Genomic DNA, 19,862 nt, shown 5'->3' with positions numbered 1-19,862 from the left:
TATCAGTTTAATTACAATATGTCATTAAACAAAAAAGTTCTTCATACTAAAACTTGATTTTCGACCGATTGTTCCTATGGGCGCTATATGATATAGTGGTCCGATTTAAAAAAGAAACAAACTTGACCTGCCTCCAAGATAGAGGAATTTTCATAACAAATTTGGTGTCACAAGCTTTTATATTGTTCTTATAATTTGGAAATGAAATTTTGTTTTTCGATTTGTGGGCGATAAAGGGGGCGTGGCCGAATTTTGAAATAAACTTGATCTGCTTGCAATATAGAGGAACCTACATACCAAGTTTGGTGTCTCTATCTCTTATAGTCTCCGAGATCTAGGTGTTCATACAGACAGACAAACAGACAGACAGACAGACGGACATTGCTATATTGACTCGGTTATTGATGCTGATCAAGAATATATATACTTTATGGGGTCTGCCACGCCTCCTTCTGCCTGTTACGCACATATTCGGTTAAAACAAACCCAATAGACCCCTGTACTTTTTTTAAGTAAGGGGTCTGTATTTTCTTCCTTTCCTACAAAACAGTTATGCACATGAATGGATCAGGCATCTTCTTTTCTCTTTCTGGCATACAGCAAGAAAAAACACTTTTTGGAGACACTTATCGCGCAGTGGTCTTTTAAAAACAGTTTTGCATTGAGCGCTCACTTAAAAGTGTCCCCACTGAGTTGTTATGCAGAGACCGATTCGTTTGTTCGGTTGAGCCGAACACTCGGACCAAAGAGCGAAATCAAAATAAAAAAAGTGTTTCGCTCAGAGAGAGATCGTGTGTGCTGTGTTTGTTTCTGTTTTGTCATTGTACAGACTGCGTTGCTCAAATCGGTTAACGGTTATTTGCGAGCTCTGATTTTGTTTGATACTTTTGTGACAAGTTTTACAAAATTTTAACTTGTCACTAATGGGAAGAAGAAGTTGGCTTTTGAGATTGAAAATCTCTGCAGAGAGCTCGTAATCTCTTTCTAAAGAGCTTCGAGTCAAATCACAAACTTGCTTGGGAGACCATAGACCCTTACAAGACAGGCAAATCTGATCAGGTCCCAGTTTGATTATCCTATTAAATGCAACTAACTCCTGAGCTAAAGTAGTGGGTGTTCTTTCTCTATTATCTGGAGAATTATTTAACCTGTCTTGTCGAATACGAGCAGCATTCCGCTCGTTTTCAGCTTGCCTATTGGCACTTAGGCTCCTAAACTGACTCACTCTTTGACTGATAATCCTATTTGCATCGAATGCAGTTTCACTTGCACGCCTTTGAGAAAAAAAAGTTTCGTGCCCGCTCCATTGCCCTCCGAGCTCTATCATTTCTAGCCTGGGCTCTTTTTATCCTATCTCTTTGTCTTTCTAATACACGGTCCTGTACTTCCCTTGATCGCCCATTCCTATGAGCTTCCGTGTTATAAACCTGCTCTGCTACTCTAATTTCAGGGTTAAGCCTTCTAGACCTACGACGCTGTGTATCAACTGCCTGCTCTCTGGTCCTAACTTCTTCCCTTGTTCGCCTATTCCTATGAGCTTCATCAACTGCCTGCTCTCTGGTCCTAACTTCTTCCCTTGATCGCTTATTCCTATGAGCTTCCGCGTTATTTACCTGCTCTGCTACTCTAATTTCAGGGCTAAGCCTTCTAAACCGACGACGCTGTGTATCTACTTCTTGCTTTCTGGCTCTAACTACTGAATTTGACCGTGTATTCCTGTGGGCCTCTGTGTTGTCAGCTTGCTCTAACTCTCTATATTCTTCATCTTGTATTCTATTGTAACGACGTATGGTATCTAGTGTTTGATCCATGGCCCTACTTTCTGCATTGGATCGACTGTTTCTATGGGCCTCCGTGTTCTCAGCCTGCTCTGCTGCTCGAATAACAAGGTTAAGCCTTCTATACCGACAACGTTGTGTATCGTTTCCCTGTTCTTCCTGCCTAACAATTGTCTCCTGTCTAATATGAGATGGAGCTACTGTATTAGCTGCTTGTTCCCCTGCTCTAACACGGGCACTAAACCGCCGCCTCAGTGATCTCCGCTGACGGTCACTGACTTGTTCATTCGCTCTTACTTCTTCATTTGCCCTACGTTCTCGCTGGGACACTGCGTTACTATGCCTTTCTATATCTGCATTTTCAGAGTTATCCCTATGCTCGAGTTATCCCTATGCTCGAGTTATACCTATGCAACGTATTCCTTAGCCAGCGTCTCTGAGATCGTTGAGAAGCAGTTAGCCTATTTAAACGAGGCATTTTAAAATTATTTTATTATAAATACCGTGTAAAATTTTATTTGATAAGAAATAAATATCATGCAATATATAATAATATAAATCTGAAAATATTATCTATATAGAATTATAGCTTTAATAAAGTAAATGAAGTATATGTGCGTATATAGCAGTCTTCAAAAGAAATTACGAGACACTGCACCTTTCGTAAAATAGAAAAAAAGAAAATCTTATCTTAATGATACTTGAGATGATGGCTTCGAAAAGGTTCGCTTTGTCATCAATTTTCTAAAAAGAAACACTCACGACCCGCCACGAATTAAACAAACTAATAAATTTAGAATTAAATAGGAAAAATGGAAGAATTAAATAGGGAAAAAGAAAGAATTAAATAGGGAAAGAGAAAGAAAAACGGCTTATTACTTAACGAAATTTTTCGCACACTTGGAAACATGCTTGGTAGCATTAATTATAGTCTGACTTTCAAATCAATTATTAGGAATTATGAAAATCGAGAAGGAAAACTTTTGTCCAAATTCGAATATTAAAAGCTTCTTCAGGTTAAAAGCTGGTATTGGTTATCAACTGCTTCATGTTCACAATTGTACAATGCAGTTATTTTATAACAACCTTTTATGTAGCAACTGCTTCAGGTTGTAACAAAAAATTCTTAATAGCTTAATATTTGAACCATCCTTTCTGGTCTACATAATATTCTCTAAAGACCAATGAGGAAAAATGATGCAAAAAACTTTGTATCAACTTATTCATGTTAACAACGGTTTTTGGTTATCAACTTTAGTTATCATACTAGCAAGTGCTTCACGTTAAGAACATGAAACAACTGCTTCAGGTTAAGATCACGAATCAACTGCTTCAAGTTCAAAAAAAAAAAAGCTTTTGCAGAGCTAGAAATTATAAATAATTGGGTTGAAATTTATTTAAGGAAAGAAAAATTTGTGTGTCTTTGTGGACTGACAACAACACAGAACACATACAAGGAGCAAGAGATGTTCTAACATCAGCCTGAGTCAGTACTGAGTCGACCAGAGCCTAGACCTAGACCTAGAACCAGTTGAGAATTATTTGATGCGTTTTTATTAAGTCTTACAATATTAAAACTATTGCATACTCTAAGGAGCGAATTTTGCTTCAAGAACGTGTCACGTTAATACTGCTGTTCTACTTGTCTGATCTTGCTGCGATTAAGTAGGATAATAGATAAAAGCATCTTGCAACTCTAATAGCCACAAAAAACGTATTATCTTAAAAAGTGTGGGTGTGGTGGTTTTTCGCAATTTGTGGGGAGGAAGGGGGCATGACTTAAATTTGAAACAAACTTGATTTGCGTGGGGCTTATAGAAATCTGTGTGCCAAATTTTGTCACTCTATCTCTTATAGTCTCTGAGATACTGTGGTTTATACAGACAAACGAACGCTTATTCGCGATTTGCGGGGGCGGCATGGGAGGTGATAAAAATTTGAAACAAACTTGACCTACTCCAACGCATTTAAAGTCTGTGGGTGAAAGTTTGGTATCTCTATCTCTTATAGTCTCTGAGATTTAGGCGCTCACACAGACGGACAGAAACACATGGCTATATCGACTCGTTGATACTGTTGATGCTGATCAAGAATATATATACTTTATAGGGTCGGAGACGCCTCCTTCTCCCTGTTACATACATTCCAACGAACACAATATACCCTTTTACTTATTTTTTAAGTAACGGGTATAAAAATATCCAATCCATATAAAATCCGAAATGACTTAAATTCTAAATATATTGTATTATTTATGTAGCTGTGAATATTTCTTATCTAAATAAGATAAATAAATCTCAGCTTTGAATATATAGCTCATTTACTACTTATATCTCATAAAATCGCAAATCAAGCGGTCGTACGTATGCTCTTCTCGGATGATGACATTTTTACAAAACATAGATAAGCACATAATCAACATTTCTGCATCATTAACTCAAAAATCGTGTTTTCGACTTATGGCTTTCTTTTATTAAATGAGCAATATATTAAAAATAATTTATATAATTTTTAAAGTTTGGGTAAAAAGTCTTTTAAGAAATCTCACACCAAGCTCATTTTTCGACCGATGCTATGAAAGCCCGTTAAAGTGGAATATAACATGAATTTGTTCGAAGAAGAGCCTTAGACTCAAGCCGTACAAGCTCCAAAAAGTTCAGCCTCTCACGGACGAAAACAAGCGCGAACGACTGCAAAGATGCCACCAACTCATGCGTAAGGCCGCAGGTCAGCGATGGGACCGCATCCTTTTTACGAATGCGAAGCTGTTCACCGTCAAGCTGGACCAAAACCATCAAAACGACAGGATCTGATCCGCAGAGGCTCCCGACACCTTGGCCATTGTCAAACACCGCCAAAATTTGAAGTCTGTCATGGTCTGTGGCGAAACTTGAGCCAGCGGCAAGACACCACTGGTTTTCGTGAGTCTGGGGGCTAAAATGTAAAAAGAAGTCTACCACCGCGACATTCTTAGCGTCGTGGTAATTCCTTGGGCCTCATACCACTTCGGCGATGCGGACTGGACTTTTCAACGCGACTCTGGACACGCCCACATAGTGAAAATTACGCAAAACTGGTGCAAGACCCTATTTCCAGACTTTATCTCGAATGCCGAATGACCGCCCTACTCGCCGGGACTCAGCCCTATGGACTACAGCGTTGATTTTGGAGGTCAGGGTATGTGCTAAGCCTTATAAAAGTTTGGAGGCGCTGAAGCAATCGCTGCGCTTGGAGTGGGACCGATTGTTGCCCGAAGACCTGCGGCCCTTCGTCGAAAATTTTGTATCACGCTTGAACCTGTGCATCGCCGCTGCAGGCGGTCATTTCAAAACAGACTTAGAGTGTTATTACCAGTGATCCATGTCATCGTTACTAATTGTAGTTTTGCCTAATTACTTTTTTGTTTTGGAAAACTATGATTTAAAATGTTTGACTCCGTTATTTCTGGTCACCCTTTAATATATTTCGTAAACAGCAACCCACAAAACCAAGTATTGTCAGACTTTCGGAAACTCACACTGGCTGACAACAATATTCAAAAGCATTCAACTCGATGAACCCGATAAAAATAAGACACATCACAAAGCCCTCATTTCTACCCTTTCCCTCAAGCCGCTACCCCACTAATCCAATGAGCAAGTGGCCTCTGGTAGAAGGACATGCACCGTAAGTATCGCATGCTATATTTTTTTTCGTTCATTGCTTTTGTTCTGCCCCGATTCGAAACCGTGGTCAGCACGGTCCTTGGCAATATAATTTTTTGTTGTTTTTGTGTTTTTTTTGTTGTTGATTTTTCTCGCTGTTTATGTTGTTGTTTTAAAGGCTTTTTATTTCGTTTTCAATGTCTCTTCTAACCTTTTGAGGCTTGCTTGACATTGTTGTAGTTGTTGCAGCTGCATTGATTAACTATGTGGTTCGGCTTTTGGCTTCAGATACTACAACAACTTTAAACTTGGCTTTGCACTGACAATGCACTAATGTCTATAAATTCAACACCATCGAACATATTGTAACACATTGACAATTCAATTTGGCAACCCGAGACAACTGCATTTGTGCCCTCCCCAAAATCCGCACTGTAATTCTAGGCAACAAATTGGTCAGGCTATAAATTATAAGCCTCGTTGCGTCGCATTCCCATTTACCTGGCAAGTTCAGAGATAACGCTCTAGAAATGTCGTATCAAATGCTTCGGCAATCGAATGCACCACACACTAGTCCTGAAGGCCTGAGGTCCTTTCGGCGTGCAGTTTCTAGCTCTCAGTTGTGCACTTGTCCAGCCGCCTTACGTTAATTGCATTAAATGGAGACCAGGACGAAGGACTTCCCTGTACGCCCTCTGCTTAATATGCTAATTACACTGCAGGCATTTTCCATATGTGTTTGTGTTTTTGTATGGGAGACTGCAATGCGTTAGATCGTTCATTTTCGTTTGGATGGATTTTGGACAGATAGATGCCGGAAGGCGTTCCGTTCATGTTTGTCCCTAAGCTGATTTTGTGTGCACTTTGGAACACTTGTGCCTATGGCTGCGTCTGTCTAATAAATTATATTTTTCAATTGTATCGCACACATTGACAATGATATTTGCAAATTTGAGCTTGCTTATCGCAGTGTCATTCTTGTTGGCATATTTCTAAGCCTAAGAATTTTGTTGAAATTGAAAGTAAGCAGCCGTTTTCTTTGACTTCAAAACTATATTCGAAAAAACTGCATATCTGACATTTAGGCAACACCGACATTTTGATCGGTTTTTTTTCAAAACAAACTCTCTTCAAAAATTTTAGAGATTTTTGGAGCACACCTGATTATATGTAGTTTAAATTGGATAGGTTATATAAATACTATACTAATGTTGTACCCACAAAAAAACCTCTACACGAGGTAAAAGTCTAGTGACAAAAGCAATTTTAGACCCAAAATTTCTGATATAAAATTTTGTGACGAACAAAATTTAGTTTAATATAAAAATTTTAAATAAAAATATAAATTAATAAAAAAAAGCGAAAATTGGCATTGTGCACTGTGAGCAAAAATGGTGAGCTTCTTTGTACATACAAATTACTTTTTGCGCAGTGCCGGATGTCAATTTTTTTGTTTTTTTTTTTTTATTAATTTATATAATTATTTAAAATTTTTATATTAAACTTTATTTTTTCGTCACAAAATTGGATATTAGAAATTTTTTTACCTTATCTGAAAGCTAATGAATATATATAATAACAATGTTTAATCCGGTTTAGTTATAAAAAAATAAACTTTATTTATAATACGGAAAAGGCGAACATTCGAGTTAGAGAATAAATCTAGACTAATCATAAAGTGTGTTGGCTCTTGGAGATGGAATCTGCTCTTAAGTAAACAGAGATCTTAGGGATCGCTCTCTTGAGATGACGAACGTTTGGGGTGCTAAGCAACAGCTTGGATTTGTGCCGCGTTGACAATACTGACCCTTAGTGAGCTAGCGGATGTTTATGTTAACATTAGGTTCGTGGGAGCACTTGAAATGTTATTTTCACTGGCCCTCTATTCTTATTGATATCTTATTACTTGATACGAGAATGTGCTTAGGCATACATAAGTGGGTTGTCGTATTAAATAATATAAGTGGATATGTGTAGTGGATATGTCACTTCCCCATCCATAAAAAATTAGCCTGTCCTCAGGCGGTGATTGTAGGGTATAAAGTTGGGATAGATTCGAGTACAATATTTGGATTTTCGTTAATGTTTGAAATTTGATTTAAGTTTACATTATTTGTTTGTGGGTTTGTTTCTGTTTGTTTCTTATAATTAACAATTATTTTGTGTGGTATGTTTTTATACTTATAGCTAAAATATAGTATTAGAGTTATTATAATAATTATAAGTGTCGTTAATGTAATAATTTGAAATGTATTATAATGTTTTGTTTGTTGTTGTACAATTTCTTTTGCTTGAATATAGGAAAGTGGTTCTAATTTAGTTACGTTGTTGTTTACATAAACTGTTTGTGTATAATCTAACATAGTGCTTGTAATTAATATTTCATCTAATTGAAGTGAACAGTTAAATGCTTTTATTATATTGTCACCTTCTATTGTTATTTCTCTATTAAGACAATTTTGATTTAAAATAGTTTTAGGTAAGTTCCATGTCAACATTATATTAGGCTCTACGTAATTAATTTCAAAAGTTTTGTGTGTCTTTGAATATCTACATTCGGTTGATGCTTGATTTAATATTCCTGTAATGCATTTGTTCATAACTAGGTCTTTGGTTTTATCTGTGTAAGCTTGGCTGTTTTGTAAGTAATATTTGTCATGGATAATTTCAGTTAAAATGTTTTTGTTTTTGTCTGGATATGGAATAATTTCGAAAACTGGCGTATTAATAATTTCGCGAGGAATATGGGAAATTATCAAAATTTCGTTTGTAGTTGTTTTAAGCCATGTTGAAGTTTTAATGTTTAAAATCTTTTCAGAATTCACGTGTGATAGTGGACTATGTTTTAGTAATTTAGGGTTAAAAATACCTAATCTTGTCAATTGCATTCCTAGCTCTATATCTTCTACGTATTCTGTAAATTCTTGTAAGTTAAATGTTATTATTGCTAATTTTTCTTCTCCCTCATTAATTAAACTTAAAGTGTTTATAACTTCTATTCCTTTATTTACTGCATCTATTACTTGGTTTAATTCTATTATTTATTTTTGTTTCTAATTCTACTTTATCTTCTTGATTTAATGTACCAAATAGATATTTGTAAAATGTTCCTACAAAATTAATTCGACCTCTTTTATTACGTTTTGCTAATCTAATACCGTTCATTTCTCTTTCTAATTTCTCTGTTAAATATTGAATTTGTGTTAATGTTTCAAATTCTTTTGCTTGTTTTATTAGATTATTGTATGTATCTTCAATTTTTGTTAAATTAACAGTTAAGTAGTGGTATTCGTAATTAATTGGTAGGTGTTTAGATCCTGTTGTGAATATAAGATATCCATTTTTCGATTGAATCGGGCTTATTTCTAAGCTTTGGCCGTTAGTTTGCTGAGTCAAAAATATTATTAAGAATAGTATTGGGAATAGAATTTTTTTATGTAGTGGCTTCCTGGTTTGAATTGTCATTTGATGTCGATCTGGAATTATCGTATTTGCTTTTGTTAATTTTCTTTTTCTTCTTAAATTTAGATTTGTAATGTATAATTTTTCTGCCTCTATTTGTCTCTTCGAAATGCTTCTCGTCTAATTGTTTTAGATTACCTGTCTTCTTAAATGGGTTAGTTGATTTTGATCGTACTAAAGGTGATTGTCTATAGTTAGTGTCAATTTCGAAATCTTTACGTTTTTCGTTTAGTTTCTCTATTTGATTTGCTTTATTTAATTGAGTGTTATATTCTGGGGTTCCTGCGTATATGAAAATGTCTGCTGGTGTTCTACCTGTAGTATTATGTTTAGTTTTGTGATTATATGTATAAAGTATTATTTCGAATCTAGTCAACTTATTTTTTGGATCTGATACACTGTTTATAATTCTTAACTTTTCATTAACGGTTTTATGAAATCTTTCAACATCAGAAATGCCATTTTTACTTGTAGTAATATTAATGTCTACTCCTTCGGATCTTAACCAGATTTGTAACGCTGAGCACATAAATGCTGAATCTTTGTCTGCTTTTATTTCTTTTGGTTTACCCATTTCGTTAAATATTTTAAGTAACGCTCTTTTTGCTTCTAGCCAATCTCTACCATTTACTTCGATAAGGGATGCGAATTTAGAATATATGTCTATACAAGACAAGAATTGTTTGTTGTCCACCATATAAAAATCTATAACATATTTTTCTCTAGGGTTGAATGTTTCTGGACTTAGTTCAAATGCTAGCTTTGTGTCTCTATGTTCTGGTTTGGCAATGTTACAAGTTTGACATTCGTTAATTATGTTTTGTATTAAATTCTGATAATCTGGATAGTAGTATTTTTCTTTGAAAAGTACGGTTAATTTTTCAATACCTGGGTGCAATAGTTTCTTATGTGTTTTAACGATAAATTCTTTAAATTCTGCATATGTTTGAATGTCTGTTAACATTTTATTTGATCTCATTACTTTTGTTAAATTATTTGGACTTATTATTTCTATGAAAGCGGTTTGAAATGTTAGGAAATCTACCTCGTTATGAAAGTATATAACGCTTTTCTTTGTACATAGATATTCTTTTATTAATTGTTTAGATTAAGTGTTTGTCATTTTTTGTACTTGATTTGTGTTCTAGTCTTATGAAAATAATGCAATACATTTACTTCATTATTGTTACTTTTAATGAATTCTATTTGTCTGTTGTAATAGTTTATTGGTCTTTCTGTTATTGAAATATAATTTTGATTATCTTCTTGTGCGCTATGCACTGTTGCTGCTGTACTGTTGGAAATTTCCCCTAATAAATTATCTTCTAGTTTAATTCTTGATAAAGCATCTGCGACATAGTTTTTTTTTCCTGCGACATACTTAATGTGATAATTAATGAACTTGATTATTATTTATTTTATTTTCCATCGTTGCAATTTCATATTTGGTTCTTTAACATTGTTTAACCAAACTAAAGGTTTGTGGTCACTGAGGATTTCAATTTTCTCCCGAAAAGATATGACCTGAAATATTTGGTGGCCCAGACAATTGCTAAAAGTTCTTTTCAATTGCTGAGTAGTTTATTTCATGTTCGTTTAGTGTTCGGCTTGCGTATAGGTTTATGGTCTTGATAGTACTGCTCCTATAGCAATGTTGCTTGCATCTGTAGTTAAAGAAACGGCTTTTCAAAGTTGGGGTAAATTAATATTGGATCTGAAGTTATAAGTATTTTTAATTTTTCAAAAGCTGAAATGTAATCTTTATTCTTTACGTCAATAACTGCGTTTTTCTTTAATTTCAATGTCATGGGTTTTACAATGTTTGCAAAGTTTGGAATAAATTTTCTATAGTAACCGCAAAGTCCTAAAAATGATTTGATTTCCTTTGTTGTTTTTGGTATTGGATATTTTTGAATAGCATCAACTTTTATTGGGTTCGGTTTTATACCTTCAGTTGTTACAATATGCCCAAGGAATTCAGTTTCCTTTTTCATAAATTCACATTTGTCTAGCTGTAATTTTAAATTGGCTTCTCTGAGCTTTTTGAAAACTCTTTTCAATGACAATATGTGTTCTTCCAATGAAGTGGAATACACTATAATATCGTCCATATAGACCAAACAATCTTTATAGATTAAATCTTCTAAAGATTATTCATGCAACGTTGAAAAGTTGCAGGAGCATTTTAAGTCCAAAAGGCATACGAGTATACTCATAATGGCCGTTTTTTTGAAAACGCGGTCTTTGGAATTGAATCAGAATCCATTTGAATCTGATGGAAGCCTTTTGCTAGATCAATGGTAGTGAAATATTGACATCTTCCAAGTTTGTCTAATATATCATCCATTATCGGGATAGGGTATTTATCATCGATTGTGATTTCATTAAGGTTTCGATAGTCAATGACTATTCTAAACTTTTGTTTTCCCGATGCATCACTTTTCTTTGGTACAATCCAAATTGGTGAGCAGTAAGGAGAATTTGACTTGCGAATTATTCCCTGATTTATCATTTCTTTAATTTGTTTTTCTACCTCTTCGTCATATGCTTGAGGGTATTTGTATGGTCGTTTGTAAATGGAATCTTCGTGTTTAGTTTGAATGACATGCTTAATTGTACTGGTGAAAGTCAAATTTTCACTTTCTTTGTACTGTATGTCTCTAAACTCGAATAAGATTTTAGTTAATTTTTTTTTTTTCTTCTTCATTGAGATGTTCTAACCTGTACTGATTACTTTCTTTTAGTTCATTTTCAATTGCGAAATTAAAAGGCCTATCTTCTGTAAGAGGTGGATCAAGGCAATCAATTGCGGTGTCTTTTGTAAATGGTGGATCACGGCTATTAAATGCTGTATTGTCCTTTACAAAGTCTTCATGATTATATCTCATGATAAATTGATACCCGCTCAAAATTACAACTTCTTCCTTGTAATTAATTGTTGCTTGACAGGCTTCGAGGTATTCTCTGCCTATTAATACATCGTAATTTTTTGAAAATTCGTGTATATAAAATTTTTGGTGTGACGGACAGAGTTTGTTAGGGGCTAAAGAAATACTTTGGTTTAAGTTGATATTTCCATTTATAGTATGAACTTCTAGCTTGCAAGTGGTAATTGGGAATTCTAGAAAATGTTTTTCTCATTAAATTAATAGAAGATCCTGTATCTATTACATACCTGAGATGTTGGTTATTCATAATTAATCGAATGAAGGGGTCCGAGGCTGCTTGATGAAAATTTTCAGCTGTATCCATTTTGTACTGATCACTATTACTTTCTCGTTGTCTTTTGACTGGTTGATTTGAAGTACCAGGGCTATTACTATTTGGTTGGTAATTCATTGGATTACTAACTCTACCTTGATTGAGGTTCTGTTTGAATTCTTGTTGCAATTGCTGATTGCTTTCGTTAGGTTTCTGCGGATTATTATTTTGATAATTGACATGCATATTTTGTGGATAAAAGCTTTGATATGCATTTCCATTATTCCTGCGAAAATTATTACTGCCTGATGGGTACGAAGTATTATTGTTACCGTTTGATTTTGGTCGGTCCGAATAGTTATTTTCGTACAGTCCTTCTCTTTCAATTTTGTTACTGTTGTTATGTCATGTCTAGCAAGAGCCATAAATATTCTGTCTGGTAGTTTTCTTGAAATAACGTCTTTAACTGTGTTGTTCATGGCATTTGTGTATAAAATTGTATTTGAAGGTATTCCTTCTAGCATTAACTTGTTTGATATTACAAAGTCTTATACTCTAAGTCTTCGATAAACTTACGGACACTGCCATTATAATTTGTATTGTATAATCTACGTAAAAGTTCTTCATAGGGCGTCTGTGTTTTGAATTCCTCGATAAGGGCGTCCTTAATCCTGTCCAGTTTGTTGCTGCCGACAATTGGATACACGTTGAGCTGCTCCAGTCGTCTGCATCTCAATGGCTCCATATAGGACACTGTGTTGTCGTACGTCTTGGGTTGGGTATAGTTGTAGAACATAATCGACTCTTCTTATGAAGGCTGCCAGCTCTTCAGTTGTTCCATCGAAGGTTTGAATTTTTTGGATTTGTCCAAGGGCTTGCTTCAGATGATGCTCTGATAGCTCCATTACTGGTGGTGGTACCATTTTGACTTTGGTTTTATTTTCTTTTTGGTTCGAAAATGTGGCCTGGGATATTAGTTATCCTTTAGTGGTCACAAAACACAAAGTTAATTTTACGTTTAAATAAGCACAATCACTTTTGTTTTAGCCTAGGATATTAGTTATCCTTTAGTGGTTAAACTTGATTTATTGTAACTTATTTACGCACATAAGTTCTTTAGCGGATGTGTATTAAATTAGTTTCACTTTATTGAAGTTCAACGTTATTTGACTTGGGATATCGCGAATCCTTTAATAGTCTATTCAGTTGATCAATTTTGCAAAAACACTTTAACACATCCTACCGGCTGCGCCAATAACAATGTTCAATCCGGTTTAGTTATAAAAAATAAACTTTATTTATAATACGGAAAAGGCGAACATTCGAGTTAGAGAATAAATCTAGACTAATCATAAAGTGTGTTGGCGACGCTTAGCAAACCTCGGCTGTGGGATCTTGGAGATGGAATCTGCTCTTAAGTAAACAGAGATCTTTGGGATCGCTCTCTTGAGATGACGAACGTTTGGGGTGCTAAGCAACAGCTTGGATTTGTGCCGCGTTGACAATACTGACCCTTAGTGAGCTAGCGGATGTTTATGTTAACATTAGGTTCGTGGGAGCACTTGAAATGTTATTTTCACTGGCCCTCTATTCTTATTGATATCTTATTACTTGATACGAGAATGTGCTTAGGCATACATAAGTGGGGTGTCGTATTAAATAATATAAGTGGGTATGTGTAGTGGATATGTCACTATATATAATTCATTTATATAAAGTTTAAGATTTAAACCAGTAGTTTAAAAAATATCAATTTTTGAATAATGAAAATTATGATATTTTTTTAGCTTTTTTACTTTAAAATTCGAGGAAAAGTCGAATAAAATTTATTACATTTTATTTTCTATTTTTATTTGCATAGCTGAACAATCAGGTAAGAACAAGTCTGTTAAATATATATGTTTAAATGCTAGGCGCGCGCAAAGTAAGCGCACAAAGAGAGTACGAACTAGTACCCATTTTTTTTTGGGTACCGAGGCAAATATCGAGCGATAAACAAAAAGTATTATCGATATAATGTAAAGAAAATGTTGATGTATAATTAGATTAAAATATAATTGTGTTAATAGATAATTATGTATTTTTGCATGGCAAAATTCCATATGACGTCACATTTTTCAATAAAGTCGGACAGAAGCTGATTGCTATGCATGAAATTGCATGTGAGGACAAGCGATCATAAATTATTACTTTTAATAATTTTAATTTTTAATATTTCCGATTCCTCACACATATATATTCAATTAGTTTCTTCTTATTATCATTGTAAAAAGGAACTTAACATTTTCCGCTTTAAAAATCTCATAAAATTAGACATTGGCTTTTATTTCAAATGGAAATGCCAGAATGCAGGCTGAGCAAAGTTGTAGTTTGTAGATATCTTAACAAAACTGTTAGAAAATGCATTTAAATTGGTTTTGTACATTCTGACCAAATTTGGTTTAACTCGGTTCCATATATCAAATAGCTGCTATAGGAGCAATTGGTCGAAAATCAACCTCAGCTAAAGTACCTGGGCACTGGGTATCTTGTTGTCGAGCGTTCTCGACTGTAACCGCCCACTTAAACTACTGGTTTAAATCTTAAAATTTATATAAATGAATTCTAGATATATTCATAAGCTTTCAGATAAAGTGAATAAAATTTCTGATATCCAATTTTGTGACGGAAAAATAAAGTTTAATATAAAAATTTTAAATAATTCTATAAATTAATAAAAAATAAATACGAAAATTGACATTCTGCACTGTTCGCAAAAAGGGTGAGCTACCACGAACATAATAATTATTTTTTGCGCAGTGCCGAATGTCAATTTTCGTGTTTTTTTTATTAATTAATTTACAAGTTGTCCCCATTTTGACAAATTTTTTTGCTTTTGTAATTTTTTGTGCAGAATTGAGTTTTACCTGTGTGGAGGTATTTTTTGAGCTGGGGCCGCAATATCATGCGCTCGTAAGGATCGGTTGAGTTCCCTGTCTGGTTTTATATAGGTCGACCCAGCGGGCTTTTGCTTTTGAGCCCAGGTTGTGACCGCAGGGGACGTTTGTACGACACCCTTGGCGCCGTATCGGACTGAGCCCTGAACCGGACCTCCTTCAAAGGCTGGCCAAGATCTTGCAAAATGTCAAATCTATCACAGGAGACGAAGGGGAGGGTGCCCTTTATAGTCTCGCCATGATTCTCCGCCACTTTGCCAGATCTAGGCCAGACCACGCCCAGTTGTCCTGTCACCTGAAAAGCCCCTAAAACCCAAGAAAAGTAATTATTTGCACGCATCGTTATATATTTATTTCTTCAGGGGAAAAATCTGAGAGGGGATCGCAACGCGTGGAGTTTTATTTATTTTGCTGCTCTAGAACGAAAGGCCTTACGTAGAATAAAAATGCACGACGCTTATCGATGATCAAAGCTAACATTTGGGTTTACCTTTTGTGCGACGGTTGTTGTTGGTGTTGCAGGTGGAGCGGCAGCGACGGCTCACACCAAGCACACACACACGCTCACGTGTGGAGACGGTGCACAGTGGGGCAGATCCTCATTTTGCGTTGCAAAAATCATATCTTTTGAACCGGTGAAGATATTTTCAAAATTCAAAAGCATTTGATAGAAAACTTTTTAAGCTTTAAAATGAGTGCTTGCACAGGGTGTTTGGCCCACAGGGCGATTCAGGGTTGTTGACCAAAGTTGAAAAATATTTTCGGTGCATTTTGACATGTAAAATTAAAAAAAAACCAATTTTTTGTGTTAAGTATATTTATTTTAATCTTATTTCATTATTAAACAATATTTTTAACATATTAAATAGTTTTAATAACCTAATAACAAAAAAAAAAAAAAAATTTTTTTTAATATTCTATGAGCTTAGCTGTGTATATATTTATTTTATGCCTGATTTTTTTCAAAATATTCATCAACATTTGGATTAATATCTAATAAACTTATCATTTCGGACTATAATTATTTTCTTCTAAATCCTTTCGTGATTTAACATGTCTAAAGGATGAAACAAGTGGATCTGAAGAGGCCGACAGCATATTAAAAAGGTCTTCATTCTGTCTCTCACGTGAAATCTTGCAAGTATTCGTGTACCTAAATTTTTATATTCCTTGTTTTTGCATTCCTGTGCTTCTTCGGACAACTCTCCAGCGGTAGGCATTGGTACTCAATTAAATCTGCGCCATGATCCAAAATCCTGTGAACGGTAGGAGTAAGCAACTTCTTGGGGTACATTTCAATCAAAAGTTGCTTTGTTTTTGATGCATACTCTTCATATTTTGAGCAATTTATCATTTCCTTAGAATTTATGACATTAAGGATAACTGACAACCTTTTAATAATGTCATTGTGAACACCTGTTATTTGAGAGGTCACTTCATCATTGGCGAAAAATCTTCTGGACGTATTCCCATCATTGGTATTTCCATAATTGTGCTTTGGGTAGTCCACCTTTAATCCAAGCCTGTTAGTAAACTCGGCTTGAATAATCTTTTCCGTCAGCTCTGATTTCCTTCTGTGTTTGTTTATCGTCATATTTTTCTCCTGGCCGTGGAATTGTGTACGCAAGCTTTAAAATAAAGTCCATACACTTTATTCTACAATGTAATGGAGAAATTCCATGCTTATAGCATTCCTTATCCTGCGTTGAATCGTCCAGATTATTTTCCTGCATTGAATCGTCCAGATTATTTTCCTTCGTTGAATCGTTTAGACTATTTTCCTTAATAGAATCGTCCAGATTATTTCCCTTCGTTGAATCGCTCTTTTTCGAATATTGTGATTGAGTCTTTTTACAAATTGCACATCTCAGGGTTGACTTATTATGTGCAATATCATTTAAGACTTTTCCATCAATCATGGTGAAAAAAAACGAAAAATCAACTTTCAAGGTTTTCCCATTCTTGGTTGTAATATCAGTTGGAATTAGTCGATCTATTTGTGAATCCATGTCGTCTCTAGTTGATTGTGTCAGCTCGCTTGTTTCTTTAGCATATTTGAAGAAAATTGGACGGCAGTAATGAACAGAGGATGGTCGAGAATTTCTCCAATGCTCAGAGCTTTTACTTCTTAGTCGTAAGGGAACTAGAGATGCCATAAAAATTTTTTCATCAGAAATGGTTTCGGCTTCTGTATGTATTATTTGCTTATATGCACTTTGACCAGACGATCCATCACATCCCCACTTGCTCAGTAATGTAAGTTGTTCGGGAAGCAGTTCAACCTCTTCCTCAGGCAAACTTTGTATTAGGCGTCTAGCGGTGTGATCCATCAAATCCTGAAGTCCAACCTCAACAGATACATTTTTATATCCGGGAAGAACATCGACATTATGTCGAAGTAAGGAGCCTCGTAAAGTGTAATATTTTTCCTTAGTCAATCCCAAGTCCATAAATAAAGCAAAAGCTTCGTCAACTGTATAACTTGTTGCCGCAGAATTGGGTGGCGTTGGAATGCTTTCCTTTATTCTGTTCAGCCGTAATGGACTTGCGATCTTCACTGCTTTTGTAATATCCGCTTTTGTCCTTTCCTGTACTTTCACATATTTTGAGGATAGCGCATCTGCCAAATGTTCCGTGGATATTGCTTCTGTAGCATTGTCTATCTTGCGTTTCCTTGTGTACGTCGAGCAGTCTTCGAAAGGCTTCCTCGGTCTTCCTCTGCCTTGGCTAGTAGATGGGCCCGTTTCTTCTCCTGCCACCTCAAGTTCCGTAAAGTCATTAAGCCAGTCCAAATACATTCTCTGAAACCTTTCTGCTGATCGTTGGGATCTTTGCCATTTTGTCAAGTTCCGATAAAGTTGGTAATTTTGCCTATTAACTCAGCTGACAAATCGTTTAAGGATATCTTAATTCATTCATTATAGCCATTTGGAATTGAGCTTTGTTTTTTGTGGCAACGAATATTTCGAAACATTTTGAATTATTTAAAGCCATGATTACACTTCACTTATAGTACTGACGAAAATTTTCTGAATTATATTTAAAAATACTGTTCAAGAAAAAAGCAGCTCCAGATAGGTAATGGCTCTTATGATGTCAAAAATGAACTGTCTAACAACATTGACTGCATTTCATTAAATAGTTTTTTTTAAATTAGGTAAAACATTTCATTAAACAGGTACATACTTCCTTTTTAATTAGGTAAAAAACAACACCTAGTTTACCCAATATTGCCTTTGAATCATTAAATAGGTATTTCCTTTTTGACTAGGTAAAAACTAAAACCCTATTGAAAAAGAATAGGCAGTGATTTCCATTCATATTGCATCAGAACGGATAAAAGTTCGTATAAATTTCCTCCACTATTGGTTTTACCTGCAATACATACCTGCTCAAAATTTCCCAAACATAATTTGCGCAATAACGGCTCTAAACAATTTTAAGACAGGTACAAGTTACAATAATGCTAATTCATTATATTCGCATCTATATTTTGTGCATCTTATTCATTAACAGACAGGCATACCGAAAACGTATGTAATTGTACTGCGCTCTTCCTCTTCTATCACCATTTTTTGCGAGGTTGCATCAGTTTTCGTCCTATAACTCTCCCAGACGCAGCTGGACGCATGAAAGACCGGGGTTATTTCGTTAGAGAATTGATTAACGAAGACTCCTGTGGTAGTGGATCGAGTCCTTCGAGTCCAATTTTTTCTATTCCATCAAAGTCAAAAAATAGCCTAATTTTAGTGCTTTTTTAAACATCGCTGGAATGAAAGGTCAACAAGTGAAGAAACAAAATTCTACGGCATTTAATTAAAAATGAATGTACTTTTCAGATGAAACCAAAACATAAAGATCGGTCATATAACTTGTCATCAAATCAGTTTTAAAGTTTGCATTTTAGGAAAAAATCCACATTTGTGCGCGCACTGAAATAAGGGTCAACTTTGAGAGGCTGTCACGCCCACAATTTTACCTGATTTCAAAAATCTTTGGATTTGTAATCTCTGAGATTTCTCTATCGAATGCCTTTATTACTTTTACAAACGCTTTCGTCAAAAAAATGATTTTGCCACGCATATCGGCCGCCCCCCAGTGTGCGGCGGCCGCCTGCAGTGTGCGGCGTGCTGTTTTGGCGGGCAGCAGGGGTTCTCAACAATCATACGCACACACATACACCGGCACTGCTGCGTCGTTTTCTCACTGTTGTTTTGTTTATCCTCGTGTCGTATTGTTTTCTTGTTGGTTGTCTTATCGGATTCCTTCGCCGCTTTGTTAACTTTGTCGCTTTTGTCAGCTTCACCGTTTATGTTTCCTGCTCATCTGCACTCCAAGCTCACCAGAAAAGTGACGATCCCGCCGCATGATGGCCGACGATCGTCAATCTCGATATCATGATATCGGTATCTTCAAGGTTGCCACCGGAAATATGACTAAATCTGGATCATCGTCTAAATATGTGCGATGATCTGAAATCAAAATGAATATCGGCTCCATGCCGAATGACTAGCTCTCGATCATAGATTCCATGCGGTTCTAACGAACTATTGGCTCCGTGCCATAAGGCTACAGCAAAAAATGTGACGCAGCAGGATGCTGCCTCTGCAACTTTTATCACTGCGGACGGAAGTTCGCGCTAGTGATGAAAGCAGCACGAAGAGTGCGAAGGCGACTAGCATACGCGTCGATTGATACCTTGATCACCCAAATCCGATACGCAGTTTCCAAAACCATATCAGAAATTTTTGCAATTGCCTTTTTTGGCATTATATTAGCTAACATCATTAATGCAGACGGATAATAAAATAATATGAAATTTATTGGTTGAATTTCTTTCA

Source organism: Drosophila innubila (assembly GCF_004354385.1).
Source record: "Drosophila innubila isolate TH190305 chromosome 2L unlocalized genomic scaffold, UK_Dinn_1.0 5_B_2L, whole genome shotgun sequence".
NCBI classification, from domain to species: domain Eukaryota; kingdom Metazoa; phylum Arthropoda; class Insecta; order Diptera; family Drosophilidae; genus Drosophila; species Drosophila innubila.
Note: the sequence above shows the minus strand (reverse complement) of the source record.